Here is a 14,096-nt window from a genome sequence, read left to right on the forward strand (position 1 = left end):
TTTACTAATACTTAAAGGAGACCTAAATAAAGAGATACCATGCTCATGGATAGGAAGGTCCCACATGATAAAGATATATTAGATAGATAGATAGATATATTAAATAAAATTTCAGTCAAAATCCCAACAGTTTTTGTTTTGTGGAACTTGTCAAGTTGATTCAAAGTTAGTATGAAACAACAAAGGGCCAAGAATAGCCTAAAACTCCTGAAAAATAATAAGACTTGCCCCACCACATATCAAGCCTTATTATGAAGATACAGTACTGAAGTCTGTGAGGCACTAGGTCAGAGACAGACAAGTTTAACTCATGGAACAGAAAAGGGAGACAAATCTGTGTGCAAATCTGGATGTTCTGTATGCAAATACAGAACTTGATTTATTGATAGAATATCAGTGTTGAAAGGAGGAACTAATCCACTGATGATGCTGGGAAAAGGTGGTTATTCATATGGGAAAAAAAGAAAATCCCTACTTCACATCAAACACAAAACAAATTTGAGCTAGATTAAATACTTATGTGTGAGAAGTAAAACTAAAACTTTTAGGCGGACGTCCGAGAGTGGGTTAGATATCTTCTGTTTGTCCCTCTAAATCCACTTTCCAATTTCCTCCACCTTGCTTTCGGCCCCAGGCACATGGTGATGGGGGCCCAAGTCGTGGAGAAACAGCACCAGCTTGCAGGGCAGCAGCCCCAGGAGCAGCCTGGGAAGGCTTTGTGCAGAGGAGGGCTGGTTTCCTCCTATATGTTGGGAGAGTTGTCTCTGCAGATGGTGGGTGAGAGCTCACTGCCAAAACCACTGTCATTACTGCCCTGTGGACACTTCTTCCCCACCTTCCTAAAACTGTAAGAGACCTGGAGGCGTTGAGCATCAATGACTCTTTGACTCAGGAATCTTAAAAATCACACACATGGGGGCCTTCTGGTTGGCTCCTTTGCCCTCTGGCTGTCGGTTGGTTTTGGAAACGGAAAACTGGGGGAGACGAGAGGTAGGTTGGGAGGAGGGTGAAATTGGCTTGTTTTCTCCCCTGCCGTCTTCTACAGAGTAACTTCTGGCTGGCTGTGTTTCTCCCTGAATATCACTGCTCTATCAAGGAGCCTTGTCAACACAACCTCTCCTTCCAGGTTCCATCAACATTCCCTCCCCTCTTCCTTTGGGGCCAAGGGTTGAAACAATTCTGCTGCTAACAGTTGCTGGTGGTTTCTCTGAACTCTGCGTGTGCCTTGGGAACTGGTCTAGTAACCGTCCTCCAAGTGCTCTACTATGTGCCCTATCTTTCCTGCTGAGACCTCCATTGATAAAGTAATTGTTGCTGAAAGTGCTCTTCAAATAGATCCTCACAATGGGATTCTGGGATTAGGTTGTTCATGTATTCTGGGAGCACTGGGATAGTTGCCTTTCTGGGTGTGAATGTGTGTGTGTGAATAAGGATAATCCACAGCATTTTGAATTATACGCAAAACCGCAGCATTCATGATTATACATGATGCTGGCAGTCCCATCAAATGAAGTGCCGGGGAGTTGGGGTACGGGGTGCCCACTGGGAGAAGAGAGGATGTGGTAATAGTGCCTACAAAAGTTGTGAGGTCAGGTAGATTCTTCTTATGTTCTTAGCATATATAAGGACATAATCTTATATATTAAGCATATATATAGGAGCACATATAGAGAGCATATATAAGAAATTGAAAGCTATAAACATTCAACTAATAATATACAAGGAGAACCAGAAGGCCCCTATGGTAGCCCCAGGGTGTGATTTTTAAGATTCCTGAGTCAAAGAGGCATTGATGCTCAACACCTCCAGGTCTCTTACAGTTTTAGGAAGGTGGGGAAGAAGTATCAGTGGGGCAGGGAAGACAGTGGTTTTGGCAGCGAACTCTCACCCACCATCTGCAGAGACAACTCTCCCAACACATAGGAGGAAACGGCCCTCTTCTGCACAAAGCCTTCCCAGGCTGCTCCTAGGGCTGCTGCCTTTCAAGCTGGTGCCCTTTTTCCACAGACTCACCCACATCCTGCTCCACCTGGGCCCATAAAACAAGACAGATCCCGAGGCACAGGAGCTGTGTCGGAAGGAGATGTCCACTGTGTGGGGGCAGGAGCCTGGGAGGTGGGTTCCAAGGGGGACAAAATGTAAGTAGGTCATATATACCCACACGTGAGGACAAGGTGGTTCCCTCACAATTTGGTCATTTAATGTGAACCCTGAACATCGAGGGGGGTGGATAGTCTACAAGATTGGCTAATCCAAGTCTAGAATTAATAAAAACCAATCGCTGATGAGGTCAGTATGCTGGACCTCCCGGACATCCTGCGGAGCTGTGGTTCTCCAGCCCCAGACTGTTCATTAAAGCCAGATTGTTGGGCCCTCTCCCAGAGTCTGTGATCGAGCAGGCTGTGGTGGGGTCCAAGGATTTTCATTTCTAACGAGGCCCCAAATGTAGCTGCTGCTGGTCTGCTGGGAATGCAGGGAAATGGGAGGCTGGAGGGATCTACTGCGTGACACCTGTTAAGCCACCTGACCTACACTCCCTGGGGAGGCCTGGAGGCTGGTCTTCTCACCAAGGGGTTAGGAAAATGCCTGGGGGAGGGGCAGCGGCCTCCTAAAGAACTCCACGGAGGCTGTCCTCTCTATCCTGCAGGTGACAAAGGGATGTTCCCACAGCACCAGGTTCCCACTCTCCACGGGAACTGTGGGATCCTGGGTAGTAGAGGCCAGCGGCGGGCATACCAGCATACCAGAGTGATGACCTAAGCAAGGGGACGGAGGGCTACTCAGTGTACTTGACTTGCAGAACCTGGGGAGAGGCTCTAAGATGAAAAAGAGGGGAAGCCTGATCAGATGCCGCTTGATACACAGAAGCTGGACCTACTGGGTCTGCTGAGCAGAACCATACTGGGGATTCACAACATCATCCACAGTGTCCAGACCAATGACGGGGGACTGGGGCCCTTTGAGAAAGAGCCCTGCGAGGGGCAATCAGCATGTGTGGGGAGCCTGTCCTCACTTGCCAGGTACCTGTGTGCTGGGGACAGGGAGACACACTAACCTCCCATTGGCTACTAAACACAGGCCCTGAACCCACACTGATTCTACAGCCCTGATGTGCTACCGAGACACACAGGTCCTGAGCTGGGTGGAAACAGAACATCTTGTTCTGCTCATGGAAACAGGCCCATCTGATGGTGCACCCAGTGCAGCTCAGCCCCTCCTGAGGTCATTTCCCAGCTCCAGAGCAGAGTGTGCAGACACACCCAGGAACGACTGAGGCTCCACTCTGGCTCTGAACTGGTGGGATGAGGGCTATTGGAAGAGGGCAGAGGGGCCACCTGATGCCTTCTGAGATGCTGACTGGCACTAGAGGAGATCTTTCTGACCTTGGGGTAGGAAGGATTTCTTAAACAAGAACAGAGGAAGCACTAACCATGAAAGAAGACATTGGTATCATAAGAGATGGGACAGTGAGGGGGAGAAATTGGTAATGCTCTAAGGTACCTGAACTACACGTGATGCTACATGGTATTATTTCAAGGTGGACTTAAGTCAGTTAAAAGTATGTATTATATTGTAATCTTTAAGGAAACCACTAAAAAAATTTTAAAAGAAGTATAATCGATACATTAAGCAAGGAGATAAAATGGAATTATCTAAAAGGCTCAATTAAAACCAGAGAAGGCAGAAAGGAGTGGGGTTGGGGAGGGGCAGGGGTGCAAAGAACAAATGTAACAAATAGAAAAGTTATGAACATGGTAGATATTAATCCAACAACACCAACAATCACTTTAAATGGGAATGGTCTCAATACACCAATCAAAAGACAGAGAATGTCAGAGTGGATTAAAAAAACAATGTCTGTGCTCCAAAGGACACCATCAAGAAAGTGAAAAGACAATCCATAGATGGGCGACAGTGATTGCAAGTCACATATCTGATAAAGGACTCATATCTAGAATATACAACAATAAAAGCCAAATAAACCAACTAAACATGAACCAAAAATCTGAGCAGATCGTTCTCTAAAAAAGAGATACAAATGACCAATAAGCACATGAACATATGCTCAACATCATTAGCCATAAGGGAAATGCAAACCACTCCATCTACGAGATGGGTACAATAAAAAAAAGACAGACAATAACAAGTGTTGATGAGGATGTGGTGAAATTAGAACCCTCAGACATGGCTGGTGAGACTGTAAAAGGGTGGAGCCCTAGCCTGGCAGTTTCTCAAAAACTTAAACATAGAGTTGCCATATGACTCAGCAACTCCACACCTAGATATACTCCCTAGAAAAATAAAAACATATGTCCACATACAACTTGCACGTGAATATCCACAGCAGCATTATTCACAATAACCAAAAACCTGGGAACAACCTAAATGTCCATCAGTTGATGAATGAACAAACAAAATGTTGGTATTTCATTACAGTGGAATATTATCTGTTGATAAAAATAATGAAATATTAATACGTGTCATAAAATGGATGAACCTTGAAAACATGCTAAGTCAAAGAAGCCAGATACAAAAAGACCCTATATTATTGTATGATTCCATTATGTGAAATGTCCAGAATGGGCAAATCTAGAGAGACAGGAAGTAGATGAGTGGTTGCTTAGGGTTAAGGGAGTAGGGTAGATGGGGAGTGACTGCTAATACAGGTATGGCATTTCTTTCTGGGGTGATGAAAATGTACCAGATTGGTTGCAGGGACAGTGGTACAACTCTGTGAATATACCAAAAACCACTGAGTTGTATGCTCTAAGTAGGTGAATCCTATGTGAATTATAACTTAATAGAATTGTTATTAAAAGAGAATAAATTGTTATATACAATTATGTAAAAGTTAACTCTCCAGTTTAATCAGAAGACACCCATACAGGTAAAAAAATAATTCATAAACTGGGAAACACTGTTTCTCACCCCTGTAACTGACAAAGGATTCATACACAGTATATGTACACCCAGTAATCCCAATTCTAGGTACATACCCCAAAGAAACTCTGGCATTTGTATACTAGCGGTCTTGCACAAGGCTGTTCTTAGCAACGATTCTTTTTTTTTAAGACAGAGTCTCGCTCTGTCACCCAGGCTGGAGTGCAATAGCACGATCATGGGCTCACTGCAACCTCTGCCTCCCAATTCAAGCAATTCTGCCTCAGCCTCCCGAGTAGCTGGGACTATAAGTGCCCACCACTATGCCCAGCTAATTTTTTGTATTTTTAGTAGAGACAGAGTTTCACCATGTTGGACAGGCTGGTCTCGATCTCCTGACCTCAGCTAATCCACCCACCTCAGCCTCCCAAAGTGCTGGAATTACAAGCGTGAGCCACCATGCCTGGCCAGTAACAATTCTTAAAAAAGAATTACAAACATGTCAGGAGAATGGACAGATACATTGAGATTTGCTGGTCAAAAAACATTGTACAGCAGTGAAAGTAAGACAACCACAGCTAAGCTGGGACTATAGCTACACTGTGGTTAAACCTCAGAAACATGATGTTCAACTGGGGGAAGAAAAGCAAGTCTCAGAATACTACACACAGTACATCATTCCTACAGCGCTCAAAACCAAAACTAAGCAAGACATTGTTTAAGCACATCTATCCCTAAGATACACAAGTCACACGGACAGTGGCTTCCTGTGGGAGCTGGAGGTGACTGGAAGGTGGTAAGGTGTAAGGAATGCCGAGGTAATACCGGTAACAGTCTAGTCACTGGACGCGGTGACTTCACGGGTTCTATTGTTATACTTTGTATAACTAACAAATATATTATGGGAAATATTTTATATGCGTCAAATAACAGATTTTAAATGTTAAACATGTTTTAAAGATAAAGGAGAAAAAAGTGTGGTGTCAGCTCTGGCTATACCATTTCTAATTGGGATAAGTCATCTGAATGCTCTGTGCCTCAGTTTCCTCATCTGTGATGTGGAGATAGGGAAAGTACCTAGTTAGTGGGGTAGCAGTAAGTAGTAAATGAGATCAAGCCCTCAGAGCAGTTTCTTGCCCAGTAAGAGTTTGTCATTCTCGTCATTGTCACCATCATCATCATCATTATTTTCCCTTGTTGGAATTGATGAGCCACCACTGCCAGGTCCTCCAGTATCATGTGCACCCCTCCTTGACACTGATCACATTCTACTCACACTATGGTTACTGATGCAGGCATCTCCCTTACTACGTCCCAGAGGCCAACTAGCCGGTCTTGGTGCCCTCTGTGTTCCCCACATACCTGGATCCCAGCCTGCTTCATCTGATCAACACTAAGAGATAGATTCTCTCTTGGAATAACTCAAGGCTTTCCTCCTCTCTCTTTCTGATCATTCATAAGAAAGGTGGGGTATACCATAGCCACTGTGGTGTGCAGAAGACACCAGTGGTGGCCGATCCTATCTCTAATTCCAACCCTTTCTCCTCTGCCTGCCTCTTCTATGGAGGGTGTAGAATCTAAAACCTTGATTTCCCAGACTCCCCTGAAGCTACCATGGCTATGTGTCATAATTCTGTCCAACGAGATGTAGGCACAAGTCCCTGGGGAGGGTGATACTTCCTGAAAGAAAACGAAAAGGCCTTCATCCTTCCACCTTTTGCCTCTAGCCCTGTCTCCTGGGTGGCACTTAGACATGAGACATGAAGGTGCCTTAGCCACCATGGTGCCATGAGGGGATGACCATGAGAATAGAGCTGTTCCTGCTGGGAAAGGCAGAGAAGATGACGGAGATATCGCTGGGCACAGCACCAGCCCTGGATGGTCCATCTCCATATTCACTGTGTGAAAACAGTGAGCCCCACTTTGTTTAAGCCACTATCATCTGCTTTTTGCATCTGAATACATTCCTAGCTACTATTTGATAATGCTCTGGAATTGGGTGACACCCGGCATATTATTCCTTAGCAGGATGCAAACTCTCCACTCCCAGTAGGAGCTTTTAGATTACTGGTTAAATAAAATTGCAGAATCTGATCCTTCCAAATTTCAGCTCTCAAGTCAGAAGGTGGGCCATGACTCCAGGACACCACAAACACCCAGAATTTGATGGCTTCTCCAAAATCCAATAAGGAACCATCCCAGGCAAAATGTCTATGAAGGAGACAGCAGTTGGTACTAATAACTAGGAGTGGCCATCCACCTCCTCGATGCTGGGCCAGTGGTCACAGTATGGACGGCTGTTAGGTGTCCACACAGGAAGGCACAGCTCTCTCGAGGTTCAGCATGGAGTGTGCCTGTCAGGCAAGGAGACAGACCTCACATCTGCACTAATGATGACAGCTCATCTCACAGAGGTTTAACTTTATGCTGCAATCCTCACAACAGCTGAATACAGAATTCTATTTTGGCAACGATTGTTGCCATCATATTTTACAGATGAATGATTTGACATCCAAGGATATTAGAGACTCCCCAACTGTTGATCAATGTGTAGTTGAAAGTGCTGGGATTTGTACCCACCTCTTCTGATCTGAAAGTTCTCATTTTGTCACTAGCTCTTTTTGCGAGAACTACTAGATCAAAGTAGCGTTATAAAATCAGAAACACATGTGTTTTTTTACACATTCTGGGGAAATTTGACTATTACAGGGAGAAAAAAACACTCCCACCTTTGCCCTCCCATTCTAGAGTAGCCTTACAACTCCTGCTCATTTAATTAAGATGGTCAGTTTTCTGTACAATCCATCCCAAACGATGCCCAGAGCAAGAAAAGCTAGGGGAAAGGATAATAATCCAGCCTCTCCAGGCACATCAGTCTCTTGGGAATGAAGAAAGTGAGCATTTATAGTTTACAGGCAAGTATACATGTGTAGAGAGCTGCTACATGCCCTGTGTGACCGTATGCAGGCAAGAAACCATTCCTTCATAAGCTTCTATGCTGGTTCCAAGATGCCAACATGGGCAAACTGCTAAGAGAGACCCTCCATCTGTCATCTTAACCCAAAGTTTTATTTTTTTTTTTCTTTAAGAGAGAATCCTTAGTTAATTAATTTCAGGCAAGAGGTTCCTCTTTTGCATCAGTGGTGATGGGCACGAGCCCTGAAGAACATGCCGGGCAGGCGAAGGACTGAGCAGGGGCATCCACGTGCTGCTGAATGGAGCGGCTAGAGCCGGGCGCCTCGCTGGGAGCCAGTGAGGATGGTGTGCAGGCTGGAAATATCCCAGCTGCTGAATCATGGCTCAGCAGTTTGTTTCCCAGTTTGGCTTAACTTCTGCCTTTTCCATCCTAAGCTTTTCAAATCGGCCAACACAAAAGGTAAAAGAAACAGTGGATCTGAAATTTTCTCCATGACACCTTTCACTAGCTTTAAATTCCTACTTTAAAAATAGTGCTTTCCTAGTCTGACTCGAAGGCCTGATGCTGGAAGGACATGTTATTTCTCTCTCATTCAGTACTAATGATAATCACTGTGATAATAGTAATATGATTAGCAATAACACACGCTGAGTGCTCATTTCGGGACTGGCATTATTGCAAACATTCAGTTGTTGGAGGTGCTCCTAACTTTCATTTTTTTGAAGAAAGAGCCGAACCATTTTCATAGCTTTAATTCCATTGGATTTTAAATCTTAGAAGGTAGTTCCATTCCTTTCTCCTTTGAGTGAGTGTTTTTAAACGCCTCACTTTATAGAATCCTCATTCATTTATCAATATATTCATCTAAAAGCATTTGTTTGATTCCAGCTTTTGTAATATAAGTGCCTATTTATTTTGTATCTTGTCCCATTAATGTGCCAACTCAGGGATCAAAAGTCCCTTGTTTTATACACAGGAGGTGAGGTACCGTACTGGCTGCCAGAACAAAGCAGGCGAATTATGCCTATTCACATATTTTACCATATTTAATATATTTTATTTTGCCAATGTCTCTTAAAGCACATTAAATATTTAATTAGTTTTAGTTCCTTTTACAACAATGGCATCTTATTTATCTGTCTTTATAATGTAATTAGTGTAATATCTGTGTTTGTTTTCCCCTTGAGTCAGCTTAACGCTTTCTCCTTTTCATTATGAAATATTTTGTTTCCTTCCAAGTTTTCTGCTAACCAAGTCCTTACTTTATTTAATTCAGTTTCCCCGTACAGTGTGCTGTAAGATTATTTTGTTTCAGAAAAATGTCACATCTTCCTCTTGGTACTAAGATTCTCTTCTCATTTTACCATTTTTCCCTATTTTAGTTTAATGTCCTTTCATTTCTATTATGTGTTATGTGTTCCAAGTTTTACATCCCTCCGGCATTCATTTTAATAGAATTAGGAGAATCTATAAATAAAAGTAGTTCCTTAGAATAATGCTTTCATTCTTCTCTTCTCTCCCTACCCCCACTTCTCCAACATGCCCTAAATTTACCAGCAACTCCTCCTAGGCAGGGGTTCTTCTACAAGGAGTCTGACTGCTGTGTCTTTGCTGCCCTTGCCCTGGTACATCCCCGGGGTTACACAGGATCAGGATTCTGACATAGGACGCCTGTCCATTAGGACTCTATAGGGAATGGCTGCTGGTGCCGCCCTCAATTCAACAACTCGAGAGGCTGAAAATTCTACACAAAGTCAATAATTCAAATTCTGAAACTAGAGAAACACTGCGGAGCAAGACCGAGAAGATAATTAGCAGGCAAGCAACCCAGCCTACCTTGCCGTGCCAGGGGTATCTGCAGCAGGCTTATCTCTCCTCCACAGGAAGGTCCTTAAACCACCGACTCCGCTCATTTACATTTACTGGGAAGCTTCTCCCTGGGGCTGAAGCTCTGCCTGGGGAAAGCCTAGCAAGTCAGCGGCTCACAGAGCCACCGTAATCCTTCCAGATGCCAGTGTAGCCCCAGAACACCCTCTACAAAAGCAAATGCCCTCAAACCCAGATTTTGGAGATTTCTTTGATGACATCATTTGCCCCACTAAATCCCTAGAAAGGCTTCTAATCCTCATCTCTAAACATAAATTTATTTATGTCTTCAAAGACAACATGGGATTTCTCCCACATCCGCCTTGTCTTTGCCATGTCCACAAAAATACCTTTCTCCCAACATCTTGTTATGAAAATTTTCAAACATGCACCAATGTTGAATAAATCGTACAGCAGACATCCATACGCCCGTTACCTTGATTCTACCATTAACATATTCACTAAAATCACTTGATCATACTTCTCCCCGTCTATCCATCTTTCTATCCATTTGTCAACACATTTTATTTTTGGTGCATTCTAAAATAAACTGCAGTATCAGTATACAACATACATCTCCCTAAAGACTTCAACATACACATCATTTGCTTATATATTTATTTCTTTTGAGATAAAATTTAGATATGACGAAACAAGCAAATGTAAATTCCACATTTGGTGAGTTTGGATAAATGTACACACTTGCATAACTCAAACCCCTACTGAGATTCAGAAGACAGCCATCGCTCCAGAAACTCTCCCACGTGCCTTCCCGGTCAACCCCCAGTTTTCATTCCCCCACGTTTAGTTTTGCCAATTCTAGAACCTCCTCTGAATGGAATCAGGCCACCCTCATGTAAGGCTTCCTTCACTTGGTCTGTCTATGAGATGCATGCACGTTGTGATGCATGCTGGTTGTCTGGTTGTCTGCTCTTTTTTATTGCTGAATAAAAGAGTGCTCACTGAATGAATGTATCACATTTGTTTTTCCATTCTCCTATGGATGGACCTAAGAAACATAAAATTGTGATAAAAAAGCTAAATGACCCAGAAAACTCCATAATCCTCTGGGGGAAAAAAACCAAACGGAGGCATCACCCCAGACTGCTGAGAACCCAGCAAGGGGACAGGAAGACTAGAGACATGTTCTGACTGACAGTACTTGTTGGCTTGATTCTCTCCTCAAAGCCCCATGACCACGTGGCCCGGCCACACCAGTCAGCAGGTCGTCTTCTGCTGTGAAGGGGCCGACGCAGAAATCAAACTGGGCTCAATGTTAACACAGCTCCCTGAAGAGGCCTCAGGACAAAGTCATGGCATTGAAAACAGGTTAGGCAGCATGGCTGCTCCCTTCCAGCTGTGTCCAGTGTTTCTAATGATGGGACAACCCACCGGGCATCAGTTTCACGCCCATGGTGCATGCAGAAACATGGCCCAAGCTCGAGACTTGCAATCTAATTCATGCAGCCTGACAGCACGATTCAAACAAAACTGATGCTGTGGGGAGAATGGCAGTGGCAAGTGCACAAACAGGTTCCCTCAACCTTGGAGAGACAAAAGGACCTCTCAATGGTAGTGCCTGGTCACTGATACTCCACTAAGGAGGTCAGTTTTCAGGAGAGACCCAGGGAGGAGGCTGAGCAGTTCCCTGGCATGGTGAGACGCCCAGGCTGGCACAGTCATCAGCACTGACCAAGCACAAAGCAACTACCTCCAGGAAAGGAATCAATTGTTGGAAAGTAGAACCAATTTGGAATAAGAAAATAAATTGAGTTAAAACAGGATTTTCTGTAGTTCTCTGTAGCCATTGAACTTTTGACAGAAGAAAATAGAAAATACATCCAGGACTCTTTATGAGTAAGAATCAAAATGGAAAGTGGAAAGATCCTCTGGTTAGGTTTTAGAGCTGTCCTTCCCCAGTTGGAAAAGGAAGGCTGTTAAGACCTGGCTTGTGATAGTGTGGGTCTGTTAGTTCTGGTCTCTCAATGTGAGCCTCGTATTGATAGTCTCCCAGAGTTAATGTGTCCATACCTATCTCTGAGGTTTCATTTGGATTTGTTTCTGTTTTGGTTTTTTGTTTTTTTAGAGACAGAGTCTCACTCCGTCACCCAGGCTGGAGTGCACTGGCATGATCATAGCTCACTGTAGCCTTGACCTCCCAGGCTCAAGCAATTCTCTGGCCTCAGCCTCCTGAGTAGCTGGGACTATAGGCACATGCCACCATGCCTGGCTAATTTTTTTTATTTTTTGTAGAAACGGTATCTCACTCTGTCATCCAGGCTGGAGTACAGTGGCATGATCACAGCTCACTACAGTGTCAATCTTCTGGGCTCAAGGGATCCTCCCGCCTCAGCCTCCCAAAGTGTTGGGATTATAAGCTTAAACCACCATGCCTAGCCTTCATTTGGATTTTAAGATTACTTAGTGTAAGAAAGAATCAATTTGGTTTTCTAACGTTTCTGATGTGATCAAATACCAGAACAAGGTGGAATAGCAAGTTCCTTGAAAAAGCAGGCAAGCAAACAAAAAACCTAGAAAGTACTAATGAGTTCACAAAACTCCATGGGGAAGAGAAAGCATCTGTTCCCACAAACAGGCTTTTGCATCTTGTGCTAAAATGAATGGTTGTAGGCCGAGGTGGGTGGATCACCTGAGGTCAGGAGTTCAAGACCAGCCTGGCCAATACGGTGAAACCCCATATCTACTAAAAATATAAAAATTAGCTGGATGTGGTGGCGTGTGCCTGTAATCCTAGCTACTAGAGAGGCTGACGCCTCCTTGAACCCGGGAGGCGGAGGTTGCCGTAAGCTGAGATCGCACCACTGCACTCCACCCTGGGTGACAGAGTGAGACTCTGTCTCAAATAAGTAAGTAAATAAATAAATAAATTATGAATGAATGAATGATTGGTTGTGAGGGTCTTGGATTATCAAAGTCATGATACATAAAGTTGTTTAAGTCTCTGAAACAAATCTAACTTCTTGTTCTTGGTTAACGGTGTCATATTCCTGCAAACGAAAAACTGAGAGGCAAGCATAAGAAGACTGTTAATGAGCTCAGTCATAAATGGTTACTTTGATAGGACAGCAATAAGGTTTCTTTTCTTTCTATAGATATTGGGCTTTATCAAGAGGAACACAAATTGAGATTTCTGTTTGTTTGTTTAAGTTGGAAAAAAACAGCAGAAGATCAAGATGTATGTTAGACTGAATTCAATGGTGGCCAAAAATGGACTTATTTTTCCATGTTAAAATCTGTCCTCAGACAGACACACCTAAATAAACTCCGACTGGGACAAGGAGGCACAGATCCAGGTATGTGGGGTCCAACAGACATAAAACCACAGGCCTCTGCTGTGACCCTCGGAGAGGACACGTGGAAAGCTAAAACTGGCGCCACGGTGGTGATCACTGGGGTGCACAGCCTGCCTGACCCATCTATATAAGTTAGCACCTCGCCCGGGGCCAGGCTTTGAGCCAGCATCCAATAAATGTTTGCTAAGTAAAAGCAGCAGCAAATGAACCCCACTACCCTCTAATGGCATCGAGGGTTGCTGAGGCCTTCACACATCCAGAAGTTTCTATCTTTGCCTTTATCCTTACTGAGCTGATTTTCCTCCCTCCACCTCCCCCCACACCTCTGACCCACTCTCCATCATTCTCTGTCCTGTTCTGTGCCACAGAAGACTAATCCCTCCAGGCAATACTGCCCAGGCCAATGGAGGCACCAGAAGGAAGCTGCATCCTACTCAGCTCCAGCTCCCACAGTCTCCGCTAACACTGTTCTGCCTCCATCACTGCAGCAGCTCCCCAACATCACCTAACCAGTCCCCGGGTATCTCAGCACCCTTTGTTGGTTCCCTTGTCCCCATGCACACCTCTGTAAGTAGTACCTTCATGAGACTCTTTTCCAGTGGGTCACCGAAGGTGAGTTGTTTTTGGATGGGACGCAGATTAAAGTACTCATGATCCATCTGCCCAAACACACTCCCACTTCCCATTCCTCTATGAAAATTCTAGGGACCCCTCAAGGTCTGGCCCTAATGCCACTGATCACAAAGGCCTCCCTGAATCCACAGTTGAGAGGTTGCCCCATTCTCCTCCATTACCCTAAAGCATTTGGACTCCACCCCTATATTCCATTCACTACTCCTCTTGCAAGAGTTACGTGCTGTCTATTTTAGGTAGGGACTTTGTCTTACTCATCTCTGAATTACACAGAGTGATGAGACCAAAACCTTGCAAACAAATGGTGCTGCAGATTTTACTTCAAAAAACAACAGGCAAGCCAACAAACCCTCTGAACAGTGTTCAACAAAAAGTGACAGAAGAAAATCTGCAACGTACTTAAAAACAAGGGATTAATATCTACAACACAGAGAAAGCAATCATTAAAAGACAAACGGTCCCACTGAAAAAATGGGCAAAGAATA

Source organism: Colobus angolensis, unplaced genomic scaffold (assembly GCF_000951035.1).
Source record: "Colobus angolensis palliatus isolate OR3802 unplaced genomic scaffold, Cang.pa_1.0 Scaffold112, whole genome shotgun sequence".
NCBI lineage: Eukaryota > Metazoa > Chordata > Mammalia > Primates > Cercopithecidae > Colobus > Colobus angolensis.